Below are 16,766 nucleotides of genomic sequence, written 5' to 3' on the forward strand. Positions count from 1 at the left end.
TGTGGAGTGGATCAACAACAAGGTGCTGCTGTACAGCACAGGAACTATACTCAATACCCTGTGATAAGCCATAATGGGAAAGAATGTGAAAAAGAACATATGCATAACTGAATCACCTTTCTGTACAGCAGAAATTAACACAACATTGTCAATCAACTCTACTTCAATAAAATTGAAAGAAAAGAGAAAAAAAGTAGAGCCTGTGCTTGGAATTCCCTGGTGGCACAGTGGTTAAGAATCCGCCTGCCAATGTCAGGGGACACGGGTTCGTTCCCTGGTCGGGGAAGATCCCACATGCCGTGGACCAACTAAGTCCGTGTGCCACAACTACTGATCCTGTGCTCTAGAGCCCACGAACCACAACTGCTGAGCCCACGCACCACAAGTACTGAAGCCCGTGTGCCACAACTACTGAAGCCCACTCGCTTAGAGCCCATGCTCTGCAACAAGAGAAGCCACTGCAATGAGAAGCCCCTGCACCGCAGTGAAGAGTAGCCCTGCTTGCCACAACTAGAGAAAGCTCACATGCAGCAATGAAGACCCAACGCAGCCAAAAAAAAAAAAAATTAATAAATAAAATAAAATAAAAAGAGTCTGTGCTTAGTGATGTAACAAAGCCTAGAGCAGCATCTAGTCTGGACTAACTAGTTGGCTTCACACCAGTTACTTGTCTTCCCCTCCCCCCCCCCACCCCGCTACCCACCATAAACATTTGTTCATGGCTCTGTGACTCTAGGAACACCCACGTGGGAGTTGGGAAACTGGAACTGGAAGCTGGAACTCTATTTCGGCCAAGAGGAGGGAGGCCAATTCCCCATCATTGAGCCTTAGTTTCCTCTCGTAACAAAGACAAAATTTGGATTAGTCAGCAGTTCTCAAAGTGAGGTCTGGGGACACTTTTGGGGGTCTGTGGGGTCAAAACTATTTCTGCAACAAAATAAGATGTAATGTGCCTTTTTCACTCCCTCCCTGCCACGAGTGTACAGTGGAGTTTTCCAGAGGCTACGTGACCTGTGATGATGCCATTGCTCTGACAGTCAATGGAATGTGCATTTGCACATTCTTGTGTTTCAAAGACACCGAATGCAATAAATATCAGAGGGTAAAAACCCACTTACACAAAAGCTCTTGGGGTCATTCTATTAGTTTCCTAGGGCTGCTGCAACAAAGTGCCACAACAGAAATTTATTTTCTTGCAGCTCTGGAGGCTAGAAGTCCAATAGTAAGGTGTTGGCAAGGTTGGTTCCTTTTGAGGGCTGTGATAGGTCTCTGTTCCATGCCTCTCTCTAGCTCTGGTGATGGCCAGCAATCCCTGTGATCCTTGGCTTGTAGACACATCATGAGATCTCTGCTTCCATCTTCCCATGGCATTCTCCCTGAGTGTCTGTGTCTTCACGTGGCCCCATCTTCTTATGAGGATATCAGTCATATTGTATTAGGTACCCATCCCACTCCAGTATGACCTCATCTTTTTTTTTTTTTTTTCCCCAAGAGAAGGAAGGATTTATTAGTACTTACAGCAAGGAAGGAGAACACCAGCGATCTTTCCCAAAGCAATACCTTCTAGTATGACCTCACTTAACTAGTTACCTCTGCAATGACCTTTCTGCCAAACAGGATCACATTCTGAGGTAGCAGGGGTTAGGATTTCAATATCTTTTCTGAGGGACACAATTCAACCCAAAACAGTCACCAATAATATTTAAGATTCTGAAACCAAAGAGTCTGACTAGGTGATTGTGACGGTTCTACTGTCATGAAACATTATGAGATTCTAAGATAAATTTTAATGGATTGGAAGTACTTGGCTTCTGTTAACGTTGTACTTTTCTCACCTTGCGTTTAATGATATTTGTATGTTTACACCATCCTGAGGATCTAGATCAGTGCTAAAAACCATGACAAAATGAGACCATTGCTGTATCATTTGTGTTTACTTCCACGAGTACCATTTTATTGATTTATAGATGTTTATACTTACCCTCAAAGATCAAAGTATCAGTTTAAAAAAAGTGGTATAAACTGAAGGTATTAACTGTCAACTGTGCACCCAGGGTGATTAGAAGCACTGATACCAAAGCCTTTTCATGGGGATTGAAGCCAGATGAAAATTCCTCCATACTGAACAGGGATACATTTCAAATAGCTGTTTCCTGAACTGGATCCTAATCCCATTAAGTTCAGCTTTGAGATCCTATGCAAAGCAAATGGAAGTGTTGTTTACTGGGAAGGGCACTTGTCACTTCTCTTATCTGTTGCTGAGCCTATCTCTACTGGTGAAAAGGTCTTTGTAAACTGAGTGCTGGGATTTGTCTTTAAAAATACAGAGGAGAAAGAGAAAGTGGCTTTTTGTAATAGTATGAGGATTCTGTGACTCATAATTGTTTCCTTGAGTTTTTAAAAATTGAACTATAGTTGATTTACAATATTGTGTTAGTTTCAGGTGTACAGCAAAGTGATTCCTTGAATTTTTTTTTCTTTTTTTCCAGTACGCGGGCCTCTCACTGCTGTGGCCTGTCCCATTGCGGAGCACAGGCTCCGGACGTGCAGGCTCAGCGGCCATGGCTCACAGGCCCAGACGCTCCGCGGCATGTGGGATCCTCCCGAACCGGGGCACGAACCCGCGTCCCCTGCATCGGCAGGCGGACTCTCAACCACTGCGCCACCAGGGAAGCCCTCCTTGAATATTTTTTAAAACTTTTCATTGAGGACTTCCCTGGTGGTCCAGTGGTTAAGACTCCATGCCTACCCTGCAGGAGCATGGGTTCGATCCCTGGTTGGGGAACTAAGATCCCATATCCCATGCAGGGCAGCCAAAACAACAACAAACAAACAAACAAACAAAACAAAACAAAACTTTTCCTTGAGTACAGGAGATAATAGATAGATTTTGAAAATGTTCTTTTTTTCATATTTGCTTCAGGTTTTTCTTTTTTTTTTGGCCGTGCGGCTTGTGGGATCTTAGTTCCCCAGGAAAGAGGTGGTGGTCAGTTGTCTCAGATACTGCTGCTGGATCAAGAAAGAGGAGGACAGAGAATTGACTCTTCTTTCTAGTAATGTGGAGTTCATGGTGACTTGGAGAGGAAAAGTTTTTGTGGAGAGGTTGAGTCAATGTGAGATTGGAGTGGATTTAAAAGGGAATGGGAGGGGGACTTCCCTGGTGGTCCAGTGGGTAAGACTCCGGGGTCCCAGTGCAGGGGCCCAGGTTCGATCCCTGGTGGGGGAACTAGTTCCCGCATGCTACAACTAGGAATCCACGTGCTGCAACAAAGATCCTGTGTGCCACAACTAAGACCCGACGCAGCCTAAATAAATAAATATTTTTTTAAAAAGAGAGAATGGGAGAAAGGGAATTGGAAATAGCAAGTATAGACCATTCTTTTGAAAGTGTTTTGCTTCAAAAGGGAGCAAAGAAATGGGGGAGTATATAACACGTAAAGTGTGGTCAACAGAAGGCCAAAGGTGGAAGAAAAACTGTCTTACTTGTGTTCTAATGAGGATGATCTAGCAGACAGCAAGAAATGGATGTAGCAGAGAGAGGGGCAAGTTGCTGAGTGATATCCTCGAGTGATGAGAGGGGATGGGATCGAGGGCACAAGCAGACGGTTGGGCTTTGACAGGACCACAGATGATTCATCTGTAATAGCAGCCAGGAAGCCAGAATATGGGGGGCTTAGAGATGGATAGATGGATGGGAGGGGGCAGTCTGCGGTGTTTCTCTGCTAATTGCATCAATACCCAAGATGAACCTGGAAAGAAGGAAGGAGGTGTTGGAGGTTTGAGGAGAGAGGAGAGGATGTGAAATCATAGGCAAGAAAATTAGGAGAGAAATTAACCTGGGTTAGTATTGTATGATTGCCAAGGGCATTTAAGAAGCCACTTGAGGTTTGTGGTCATGAATTTAAAATGAAAGCAGGAGGTGTGATGCCAGCCTCATTAGGCTGGACAGGTGCAGGTGCAAGATGGAATTATCACCACGGCTGTGGGTTTGCCCAGGAAACATTAGGAAGCTAGAAGGGAGATGTTGCTGAGGGTATATGCAAGGGAGAAGGTGCACAAATTGACTGTGGAATGTAAACAGTCCTTGATATTATTTTAGTCAAATGTGTCTTTGAACACTTTGTCCTTTTTGGGTCTTGTTCAAAAACTTCTCACATATTTGACTCCAAAATTTCTTAATTTTGCATTTCACATTTGAGTTTTTAAACCACACTATTTGATGTCTATATTGGATTTGGGAGTGCCTTTTCATTAGTATATTATCACAGCCTCCTAAAAGAAGTTTAAAAAAATCTGAAAGATTAAAAAATTATTTTTAATATATTTTAATTTTTAAAATTGAGATATAACTGACTTGTAAGATTTTGTAAAACACAGCTGGGTAACTATCAACCTTGGTTTTCTGTATCACAGTATCTCCCTTTGTGGTGTGTTTGTTTGTTATTTTGTTTTTTTTTTTTGGCCGCGCCACGCAGCATGCAAATCTTATCATGTGGATCAGAGTTCCCTGACCAGGGACTGAACCCATGCCCCCTGCAGTGGAGACGCAGAGTCCTAGCCACTGGACTGCCAGGGAATTCCCAGTTTGTATGTCTTTACCTCTGCTGGCCATGATCTATGAGCCTGTTGCTTTCATTAGTTTCTTTTTCCTCGATTTTATTCTTAATTATTGGGGCTTAAATTCCTTTCTTGTATTTGTGGTAATCAACTTACCCAAAGTTTTTATGTCCTGGGAGAAAGTCATTTTGTCACCTCTCCCTGGCTTACTAACCCTAGACTCTTTCTTTTACCCTGGGATGAAAATTAATCACATATTACTAGGTCAGATGGGGTAGATGGTGCTTCAGTGTAAAGATCCGTCTTCGTTTTTCTTGGCTTTCTCTTTCCTCTCCTTGAGTGTAGTAAGAATTTGCTGTTAGTTGAAGGTAATGGGGCTCTTTTGCAGGTTGGCTAGAAGGCCTTTGGTGGGGGGGATGTGCTCTGGGATAATTCTTATGAAATTTTTATCGGTTCAAGAGGATGTGAACATTCTGTCACTTGTGTCTGCTCCTTTTGGGTTTTCTCTATCAGAAAGGCCAAAGGTCCCTTGTAAAAGTTACCGTTAAAAACTGTGTTGAAGGCTTCCCAGGTGGCTCAGTGGTTAAGAATCTGCCTGCCAAGGCAGGGGACACGGGTTTGAGCCCTGGTCCGGGAAGATCCCACATGCCGCGGAGCAACTAAGCCCGTGCGTCATGACTACTGAGCCTGCGCTCTAGAGTACACGAGCTACAACTACTGAAGCCCGCGCGCCTACAGCCCGTGCTCTGCAACAAGAGAAGCCACCGCAATGAGAAGCACGCGCACCGCAACGAAGAGTAGCCCCCGCTCACCGAAACTAGAGAAAGCCCGAGAGCAGGAACGAAGACCCAACACAGCACGCCCCCCCCAAAAAAAAAAAAGTTGAATTACTTAGTTGCTAAGGTTCAGTTTTACTCTTCTTCTTTTGATTGATTGATTGACTGATTGATTGGCACAAGCCGTTCCAAAAGCATGCTCTGGATGTCAGGCTCATCAGGGAAGCGGCTCTACCACAGTTCCTCGGGTTTTCAACTCGGGACACCCTTCACCCCTGTTCATCCCTCTGCTGCTACTTGCACCCCACAAGGGGCCAGGGACCAGGACAGGACCAGGTCTAAAATGATGAACTGGACCAATTAGGATTTTCACTCTCAGGAATTTTAAGTAGGAAATACTAAAGTTGTGAGGCAGCCGGCAGAAGCAGCTGTCGCTGATAAGTCATAAGTTCCAGAAAAACCCGAGAATCTGGGAGAGGCCCCATGAAAGCAGCAATTACGAGGGAGAGCAGACTCTTTGAAGTGAAGAAAAGCTAAACCGTAGAGGGTGAGGAGGTCAGCTGGTGGGAAAGATGAGAATAGTGGGCCAGTGATGCTAACGGTGGAGAGAGCTGGGGGTCCTGACCTTCCTGTGGCCCTGCTTCTAGTCCCTTCTTTTCCTGATGTCACATGGTTCAGCTTTGCCCGGGCTTCCGTATGGGAACATCTGCACATAAATCCCCAGTTCCTTGAGATGCTGAGTGAGTCTCCATTCTTTGCAACACAAAGAACAGAACTAAAACGCTCTTTTAAAAAAAAAAAAGCTCTTTTAAAAACAATTAATAGACTTTAGTTTTTAGAGCAGTTTTAGGCTCACAGCAAAATTGAGCAGAAAGTACAGAGCTCCTATATACATACCCTTTCACTCCCACCCGTTTCCCCTGTTATTAACATCTTGCATTAGTGTGGTCCATTTGTTACAATGATGAACCACTATTGATACATTATTATTAACTAAAGTTCATAGTTTACAACTGAGTTCACTCTGTGTTGCATATTCTGTGGGTTTGTATCCACCCTTATAGTATTTTACAGAATAGTTTTTACTGTCCTAAAAGTCCCCTGTATTCCACCGATCCATCCCTCCCTCCTCCATCCCTGGCAAACACTGATCTCTCTACTTCCTTTTCCAGAACGTCTTTTTCAGCATAGTTTTGCCTTTTGCAGAATGTCATATGGTTGGAATTAAACTGTGTATGTAGCCTTTTTTGAGATTGGTTTCTTTCACTTAGTAATGCCTTTAAGGTTCCCCCATGCCTTTTTGTAGCTTGATAGCTTATTTCTTTTTACTGCTGAATAATATTCCATTGAATGGATGTACCCGTTTATTCATTCGCTTATTGAAGGACATCCTGAATGCTTCCAAGTTAAAATGCTCTTTTTAAGATGGAAAAAGTAAACATAGAAGAATTTATCTGGAAGTTGGAGTAGTAGAAGGAGGCAATTTGGGGTTGAGAGGGCCAGGAATGTAGATATTTTGAAATATAGATGCTTTAAGTGTTGAAGGGAGAGAGGCATTGAAATGAGTGCCCCAGACATGTCCAACTTAGACACCAAAGCTGGATGACAGAGGGTGAATTTTGCTGTTTCTTCTGAGTTATGGGTTACTTGCCTGTTTTCTCTGTGTGTGTATGTGCCTTGGATTGAAAAAATGAATTTTGGTGGCGTATAGCACCTGCCACATCAATGTTGTAAGATTGAATTCTGGGTCCCCCAAATAATACGGTAGAATCTAAAATATATTTTCTTTGGACTCCTCCTTCCGAGGGCCCCTTTGTGATCCATGCCAGACTTCTTTGTTTACCATTTAGACAAAATAGGGTTTGTGGATAATTTTCAACTCTCCATTATTATGCCCTTATTCTCCCTAGAAAACTACACCTTCCCTCCAAGGTAAACCTAAGTAATTTACCAATAGATGCCGAGGATATGTTAATCTTGAAAGTCAGTTTTCCCCAGGGTGGAATTTGCTAGCTCTTTGGCTCGCTCAGTTAACAGTGGACAGCTGTTTATAGCAGGAAGTGTGGAATGGCACGTCTCACTGAGATGGCAGGGAGACAAAGGAGGAGACAGCTAATGATCAAACTTGGAATTAGGCCAAGACAATGAAAATCAGCATCTCCTCCCCTTCATTCTTTCACAAACCCTGTGCGACTTTTCAATCACCGCAAGTGGTCAGAAGTCAGATTTGGGGTTTAGATCTCATCCAAAAGGCACCCTTGTGCCCTCGGACAGCACACTGTGACACTGGCTGGCTAAGCGTGACTCAGAGGAGAGAACGCTCCACTGGTCAACAGACCCGCTTCTACTCTGGCTGAAAGAAAATTCATCTAGTCTGGGGTTGAACTGAGAACCTTAATTGCTGTCCACAGTTAGTCATGTCCAAACAAAGGAAGAAGGTTTCCGATTTTGATCCTTTTTTGGGGGTGGGGGAAAGGCTGTTTCCCTTTTGCATGTGTTTGCATGCATGACATATGCCTCCTGCAATTTGCAGTAAGCCCCCAATACTCACCCACTGCTCCATTCCAATTCAGTGCAGGGACCTTCAAAGGCTACCACGGCTTACTTATTCGGCCTGAGGAAGAAGGCTAAGTATAAACCCACTGTGGGTATGTGAGCGCTGAGCGCCTGCAGAAAGAGGGGCTGCTGTGGGGAGTAAGCAGCCAGCACTGCTGGTGGCTAGATTGAAAGGTGCGGTGGTGGGTGGGGTGAAGCTCATTATTGGCTGGTATTTGCACTACATAAACTTGGAAGGCAAATTCAAAGAAAATGCCTAGAAACAAGCTTCTGTCTGTTACCAAGCTTGATAAAGTACCATAGTTTCGCTTAAGGCATTTCAGGGGAAAATAATTTACTTGTTCTAAGGCTTGAGTACTTCTGATGAATTATGAAGGCTAGTTACTGGCCATACGTTCAAAGAATTTGAATTTTTTTTTTGAATTTTTTTTTAATGATAAAAATTATACATGCTTGATATGAACAGAAAAAAAAATTTAAAAGAACAGAGCTGAATGAAGTCAAAAGTCAGTCTCCTGTTCCCTCCTTGCTTTCTGTTCCACGCCTGGTGGATAAGTTTCTAGGCGTTTTGAAGCAGATACAAATTTGTCCTTTTAAAAAATACAAATGGAATTATACTTTACATAATTGTTCTGTGACTGGCTTTTTTCATTTAACTCTGAATCCCAGCTACCATTCATTATCAATTCAGATTTACCGCATTCTTCTTGAAACTTGTAAGGTATTCCATTGTATGTTTGTACCACAGTTTATTTAAACATTTTCTGTTGCTGGATGTTTGGCTTTTTCCAGGTTTTCACTATAATAAATCATGTTAAAAGCCTTTTTTTTTTCCTTGCAAGCCTTTTTGTATATATTTTTGTACACTTGTGCAAGATTATTTATAGAATGGCTTTCTAGAGGCAGAGTCGCTGGGTCAGAGGGTATGGGTATTTAACATTTTCACAGACCATGCCGAACTGTGTTCTAAAAAACAGAACGATTACATTTTTACCAACAGTGCAGCAGAGTGCCTGTTTTCCCATATTCTCATCAATACTTTTGAAAAAAAAAATCCTGAGGTGATTTTAATTTGCATTTATTTCATGATGAGTATATGTTTATTGAACACATTTTTTTCTGAGACTTTTTTGTTCATATATTTGTCTGTTTTTCCATTGTTTTTTTTCCGACGACAGATTTGTGGGAGCCTTTGTATTAAGGAAGTCAGCCCTTTATTATAGGTGTTGAAAATATTTTCCCTCCGTTTGCTTGTTTCTGGCACTGCTATGGTGTTTTTTATGCTTTATAGTGATATAAAATATTCATGCAGCAAAATTTATTGGTATTCTTCATTTATGACCTCTGGGCTTCCTGTCATGCTTAGAAAAAACTTCCTCAATCCATGATTTGAAAAAGTTTTAGTATTCCTCTAATACTTTTATTGTTTCATTTTTTAAAAATAATAAAATAGCCGACATATACAAAAGAATAAACATAACCTATATGTGGGTTATAGAGGACAATAATAAAATAACCACTAAACTCAGCCTAAGAAATAATGGTTTAGTGGCTTCAATTTTTACATTAAAAAAATCCATTTATAATTTGGGAGAAGGGGTTTAGGAATAATAGGAATCTAGTTAAAAATGTTTTGTTTTTCTGTGTTGCTTTTGTTTTCCCATATAGCTATCTGATTACCCAACATCATTTATTAAATAATCCTTTCTTTTTTTCTCCTGGCTTCTTTTAAATAATGGTATTACGTCTCTGATGTGACTTCTATATACAAATTAAATTGCTTCTACCTGTATTAAGATATATAAAACTAACAAAAGTCCTTCTTGATGTTTTCAGATTCAGATAAGTGTTCTCCATATTCTAAAGCTTGCTAAAAAGAAAATAATGAAACTTTCTCTAATTTCATAATGGGAAAAAATCCCACTGGATATTTGGACTCTTTCAACTTGAGCAAGTTGTTTAACTTCTCTAAGCCCCAGTTTCCTGACCTTTAAAATGGAGATAATAATAATACGCATCATGGGCTGCTGTCAGGACTAAGTGGGCTGAGAAAGCAACATGCTTTGCCTGGCACTTGGAACATAATAACCTTTCAATCAATGGTTTAATCGTTGTTCTTGTTACAGTGTATTGTTATTACCTTATCAGTCTCTTAGTTCCTTGGAAGGAAGCCTGTTTTCTCTGGCTTTATAGTTGGACTACAATTCTTGCATGTGATTGTTATAGTTAAAAAGGTCTAGTTTGCTAATTTTTGGTCCAATACCATAATATTATGCTTTATAACGATGTGGAATTTTGAGACTTCTAAATCTACATTAAAAAAAAAACTAAATGAAAAGGATGTCAGTCCCTAATACTAGGTAAATATAGTTTCCTGATCTTGAGAACCTTTCTCTTCCCTGCTGAATGGCACTGCAGGATCCACGGGCATCACCTTGGAACCGTTGTCCATTCCTCCACCATGGAGCTGAACCTTTCTTAGAAATAGTACTCCTGGAAATGCAGATTTTGATGGAAACTGAAGCCATCTAACTAATGCACTTTACCCTTCATTATTTCCAAACTGATGTGGAATAGTTCCATCTGAGAACCGTTTACTGAATTTATTATGCTGTAAAATTCAGTTCTCACATATTAGATAGATAAGGCGGTACTAACTAGTTTTCCCATTTCATAGCTGAAGGAATTGCAGCAGACAGGGTTTTTCCTGCTGAAAGTTACTCAGAAAGGTAATGGCAAAGACCCATTTGATTTTAGATCCCTTGGGTCACAGTCCAATAATATCTACTAGTCCTATCATTAAAAAAAAATCAATTAATTAGGGTTTCCCTGGTGGCGCAGTGGTTGAGAGTCTGCCTGCCAATGCAGGGGACACGGGTTCGAACCCTGGTCTGGGAGGATCCCACATGCCGTGGAGCAACTAGGCCCGTGAGCCACAACTACTGAGCCTGGGTGTCTGCAGCCTGTGCTCCGCAACAAGAGAGGCCGCAATAGTGAGAGGCCCGCGCACCGCGATGAAGAGTGGCCCCCGCTTGCTGCAACTAGAGAAAACCCTCGCACAGAAATGAAGACCCAACACAACCAAAACTTAAAAAAAAATAATTAATAAAAAGTAATTAATTAATTAAAAAAATTTTTTGGCTGCCTTGGGTCTTAGTTGCTGCGCTCAGGCTTTCTCTAGTTGCGGCGGGCGGGGGCTACTTTTCAATGCGGTGGGCGGGTTTCTCATTGCGGTGGCTTCTCTTGTTGCCGAGCACGGGCTCTAGGCGTGTGGGCTTCAGTAGTTGTGACATGCAGGCTCAGTAGTTGTGGCTCATGGGCTCTAGAGCACAGGCTCAGTAGTTGTGGTGCACGGGCTTAGTTGCTCCGTGGCATGTGGGATCTTCCCGCGCCAGGGCTCTAACCCATGTCCCGTGCATTGGCAGGTGGATTCTTAACCACTGTGCCACCAGGGAAGCCCCCTATCATTTTTTAAACCGTTGGATGTGGGAAACTGCAATCTGAATAGATATTGCAAAGAGAAAATTATCACTTTATTTGAAATAGATGAGTGAATTATTTTGCACTATGTTCTATCCCTTAATTATTCTATTATATACAGATCTGAACTCCTTCAGGAAGAGTGTGTGATACAAGGACTCCAATAAGCATTTATAGTGTATTAACAAACTAACAATAGGTTGATGATTCACCCTGGATTCATGCCAGGGTCTGTGAAAGAACTCAATAAGCATGATATGCATTTCAAAAACTGCTAATCATAATTAAAAATTCCAAACCCTTCAATCCTATAAATTATGTTAAAAAGAATATGAGCATTTGGCCTGCCCCTCACTCCCCTTATAGCATTGTAGACCCTGTGATTATCAGTTTTTGGGAAAGTGGGACACAATACAATGTTTTTCACAGAAAAGGTGATACTTGGGTTTTTTTATTTCAAACTTACGGCATAAAGTTTTATACACGCCTCTCTTTCCGAAATCCTGTGTGTGTTCCTTCTCTATTCCTTGATGAGAATTTTCAGGCTTTTCATCTTTATACTTTTTTTCAAATAAGCAGTGCAATCTACCAATTTCTTTTTTCTTTAAATAAATTTATTTAATTTATTTATTTTTGGCTTAGGTTTTCATTGCTGCCCGCAGGCTTTCTCTAGTTGTGGTGAGCGGGGGCTACTCTTCATTGCGGTGCGAGGGTTTCTCATTGCCGTGGCTTCTCTTGTTGAGGAGCATGGGCTCTAGGCACTTGGGCTTCAGTAGTTGTGGCACGTGGTCTCAGTAGCTGTGGCCTGCGGGCTTTGGAGCGCAGGCTCAGTAGTTGTGGCACACAGGATTAGCTGTTCCCCGGCATGTGGGATCTTCCTAGACCAGGGCTAAAACCCACGTCCCCTTGCAGTGGTAGGCGGATTCTTAACCACCGCGCCACCAGGGAAGCCCCTACCAATTCCTATTTTCTTTTTCTATTTAATCTTTACCATAGACTTATTTTGAAGACGTTAATATGCATCAGAATTTCCAGTCTTTGAGCGAATCGTTCGAACCCACTCCAGGTCCCCCCAGGGATATGAATCCGCATCTTAAGTGGCTGAAAAGGCAAACCGTGACCCTGGTAATAACAGGAGCACTGGGCTCCAGCCAATCCCGCCCCTGGGACCTGCCCGCTGCGCGCCGCGGCCCGGGACCCGCACAAAGACACGGCCGGCGGGGAACCCAGCCCACCGCCAGGCCGCCTCCTGGAGCGCGCGCTCAAGCCGGGCCGCCGCGGAGCCAGAGCTCTGCCGCTCCCCTCCTTCTTTTCTGCTCATTTTATTAGAAAGAGGAAGGAAAAAAAAAAAAAAAAAAAAAGGAGAGAGAGAGAGAGACAGAGAAAGAGGTAGAGGGAGCGATCTCGGGCTCAAAGAAGTCCTGCCCCTTCGCCCACCCTCCGCCTCCCATTGGCCCGGCCTCCTCATGCGTCACGCCGGGCCTCGCCAATGGCGAGGCGCGATACTGCGAGGTGGGCCGGGCCCGAGCGCGGAGTGGGCGGTGGGTCGGTACAGCAGCCCCGCCGCGGCTCGGCCACCATAGCCGAGGCGCCGCCGTTCCTACTGACGCTCGCGAGCCGTTCCCCGCGCTCCTAGCCTCCTCTTCCTCCCGCACGCCCGAAACGCTCGCCCGGCTCGGGTCTCGCCCCCGCCTCCGCGCTTCTCTCCCCTCGCTCGCCTCCCACATTGTCTCTGCCTCGTTTTCTCTCCTACTTGAGGGGGGAAAAAAATACACCATCATCCTCCGGGAGCCCCCTCACCCTCAGAAAAACAAAACCAGACATGAGCCTTGGCTCCCGTTCCTGAAGGACTGGCCGAGCGCGGAGCTTGGTGGAGCCCGCACGAAAGGTCACGGGAGGGAAGCCCCCGCAGACCCCGGCTCTGTCCCCGCGGCCGGCCAGCCCTCGGCCCGAGCCCGGCGGCCCCAGCCCCGCGGGCCTCCCGCCCCGTCCCCCCACTTTCCCAGGAGCCGTTCGAACACACCTCCGTTGATGGTGTAGCGCGTCCGGGGGAGGTAAGTCTCCAAGTTGCCCGCGCGCGGCGTCTGCCCGCTGTTGTGGCCCCTCGTTCTGGGCGCGGGCGTGGGGCGGGCCGAGGGCTCGGCATGGAAGCCCGGGTCCCGGGTGGGGGCCGCGCACGGCCGGGGCGGGCGGGAATAAAGGGCCGGGGGCCGCTTGGCCCTGTGCGGGCCAGGTAGCTGTCCCTCTCGCCCGCTGACCCCTGCTCTTTCTTTGCTGCTTAGCCCTGCTCTGGTTTGACTTGTCTGAGGTTAAACTGTTTCATGTGACTAAATCATGGGCTGAACTGGGGGGCGGGGGGCGGGGAGGCGCGGAGGGAGGAAGTCCAGGGCCGAAACTGTGAATTTCTTGAATGTTTGTGGATTTGGGGGTCTTGGGGGTTGGACTTTTCTTAAAGTCTCATTTTCACGTTAGGGGAAGATTCTCCCTTTGTGTTCGAAATTTCTAGTCCTCTGCTCTGTGTGGTTCTTGAATTTTAAAACCAAAACTCACTTGCGGCAGCAGAGGGTTCTTACTGTCATGTTTTAGTTCAGCTCTCTGAAGGAGAGTGGCTTTTATTTTTATTAGTATTATATTTTTTAAGGTTTTGGAAAGAAGAAAAAGTAGTTTTACATAGATCATGTGTTGGGAGGGAGAAAGTATTGCAGGTTTCCTTTGAAACTGGTTGCTTGAGAAGTTGTTGAAAGGAAAACAAAATGATTCATTGTTGAATTGTCATTTTCCTCTGCCTCTTTTCCAAGGTTTGCTTACAGTTTTTTTCTGGATTACAGACTTCAAACATTGATTTAAGCAAAATGTGTCCTTGAGAAAATGGGTACTTTAAATGTTTCAGTATGTGTTGCTATTTTAAGGTACATTTAGAAAGTAGTTTTGTATGAATCCTGAAATAGTTTTCTCCAAAGCAATTTTTTAAACACAAAAAAGATAACTAGTAAAAGGGTAACTCGGTGAATTGCACAACAAACATTTTAATGTAACACAAATTAACACGTCCTATGTTTAGATTTGAAGCAGTTTCCATAATTGCTTTCCATTTAAAGAGAGACCTTTTTGTCTGGTGTACACTGCTTTCTGTAGTCTCAGTCTGTTGGGGGAGGGGAGAGAGGATGGATTTATACAATAGTAAAATCATCTTTGGGTAGCTATTTCCTTTCCTCGATTTGCTTGCTGAGTTAATTCCACCGTAAATTATGAACCAGTTTGGATTTCGATGGCCAAGGCTGGATGGGAAGTTGGCCTCCAGCTCTCCCTGTTGTTGAGGTCGAAGGGAAAAAAGGCAGAGGCAGACACACACACACACATACATACACACACACACACACACACACACAGAATACCAGGCAGAGGGCTCATTGTTCTTCCATACACACATTCATTCTCTCTCTCCCATATTTGGGACTAGGTTTGCACAGACAAACACAGCTCTTTTTGGGAGAGGGGAGAGGAGATGGAGGAAGGGTGGGTGCTTTTCTTCTTCAATTTTCTTCACCCATCTTCTGTCTGGCCTTTTTTTGCAACCCTGTTGAGAGGCAGAAGAGTACGTCAGAAACTAAAGGACACTCAAAAACATGTTCAGAGACTCCTCTTTCCCATCACCCTTTCTTGCTTTTGCAGCCCTGGTTTCTACTGTTCTTTATTTTTTGTGCATGTAAAGATAAAATCCCTCATTATATGTCGTGGCCTTATAGTCAGCTTTCGTATTCCTCATTGCCCCTGACTTTGTTGGAGACAGTGATTTGTTTAGTTGACTGTAACTGTAGTGAATGTGACCAGGGTCGTCTTTTCTAGGTAAAAGTAGATTGTCTCAGTTAAGATTATAAAGATTGTATTTGAGGTTAATAGTTAGCAAAGTGTGTGTGTTTATGTTTTGACATATTGGTGGTGGTCTGAAGGTTTGATAAGACAGGTATACTGGCTGTTGAGCTCTCTGTGTTTTGTTTTGTATTGTTTTAAAAATCGGGGTTATAAGAAAAGATCTGGTTTTCTGCTTTTGGGGCTAATGTAGAGGCTTCCTGGAACGCTGGACAGGGAATAGGCTGAGAAGAGTACACCTGGGTTAGACCCAGCTCTGGGCCAAGGATGCAGGTTGGTGTGAATATTGTGGGTTGCAGAGTAGCGCCTTCTACTGGTTAATTGCCTTGAAGGATCCAGACGAAGAGGATGGGGGAGGGGATTAACCTCTGAGGCCTAATGATTTTCTTTTGAACACAGTTGTAGGGCTTTCCTGCAAATGCCACTTCCCTGAGCTACTAATACAGATGCTCTTTGACAGGCATGGCTGCATTGAGGCTTTTTACATTACTGGCTGTCTTGACATTAATTTGTTCTATTATTAGAAGTATTTGTACATTGTGACTTCCAAGGACTCTCTGTCTTTTATGAGAAATACAGTTTGCCTTGAAATATTAAAAAAGGTAAGGGGGCTTATTTGTGTTCTTGGTGTCTGAAACTCTACATACTCTAGCAGTCTTTTTATTTATTTATTTGGCTGCGCCGGATCTTAGTTGCAGCATGCAGGATCTTTAGTTGTAGCATGTGGGATGTAGTTCCCTGACCAGGGATTGAACCCGGGCCCACAGCACTGGGAACTCGGGAGTCTTAGCCAGTGGACCACCAGGGAAGCCCCACACTAGCAGTCTTTAAAAAGTTTTCGGTATCATTAGTAAAAAGTCAAGTAGACCTACCCTATAGAATAGAAAAATCCCAGCACTGGACCCAGCACTTTTCCCCCAAGATTTAATGGGGGTGGGAGGGGTGGGGGATGGAGGGGTAGGAGAGGAGCTCACTGAAATCAGCAGTTTTGCATATGTAATAGTGCTGCACTGCAGTAGTGTTTCCAAGAGTCATATAAACAAAATTAAGTCTGATAGGATAAATTGTTCTATGGATTAGAGTAAAAAAAAATAAGAGTCAAGAGAAGATGCAAAATGAGTATGTACAGATTAATACAGAAGGCCAGATTTCTGCTCAAAGGCTTCTAAACCAAGGTGTAGTTTCAGAGGTAATCTGCTTGATAAATACCTTGAAGAATTCTTATTATAATACGTCCTACCCATCTCAACTGTTTTAAAGTAATGAACTGTTAGAGAGGTTTGCAGTGGCAAGGGGGATTCAGTGTAGAATAAACATCTTCTGTTCCAGACTGGCTGCTCTTAGGAATGTGATTTCTGATTCACTTTGCTTTCAAAGCTTAGAGTGTAATCTCTAAAGCTGTGGATCTTTTACAATGAAACGTGAACAGGTCAAATGTATTATTTATTCAGCAAGAGTAGAGTCAGGTAATTTCAACCCCCTATAGTCTCTGCCAATGTTTTGTTACAAGGTAACTAGAATAACTGA

At 43.6% G+C, this 16,766-nt stretch overlaps 1 protein-coding gene across 4 annotated transcripts in view; it reads left to right on the forward strand.

Annotated features, from left to right (window-relative positions):
• The first annotated feature begins 13,252 nt into the window (after positions 1–13,252).
• RERE (arginine-glutamic acid dipeptide repeats) overlaps positions 13,253–16,766 on the forward strand; it is a 426,438-nt gene continuing 422,924 nt past the window's right edge. For 3 of the 4 annotated variants that reach the window (XM_029230137.1, XM_029230140.1, XM_029230141.1), the window contains exon 1: positions 13,253–13,423. The gene's annotated coding sequence lies outside the window, so the exon portion shown is untranslated. The remainder of the gene's footprint in view (positions 13,424–16,766) is intronic. The other variant, XM_029230138.1, reaches the window with a different exon arrangement.

The sequence above is a fragment of the Monodon monoceros genome, unplaced genomic scaffold (genome assembly GCF_005190385.1).
Source record: "Monodon monoceros isolate NGI ecotype Baffin Bay Population unplaced genomic scaffold, NGI_Narwhal_1 Super_Scaffold_18, whole genome shotgun sequence".
Lineage (NCBI taxonomy): Eukaryota > Metazoa > Chordata > Mammalia > Artiodactyla > Monodontidae > Monodon > Monodon monoceros.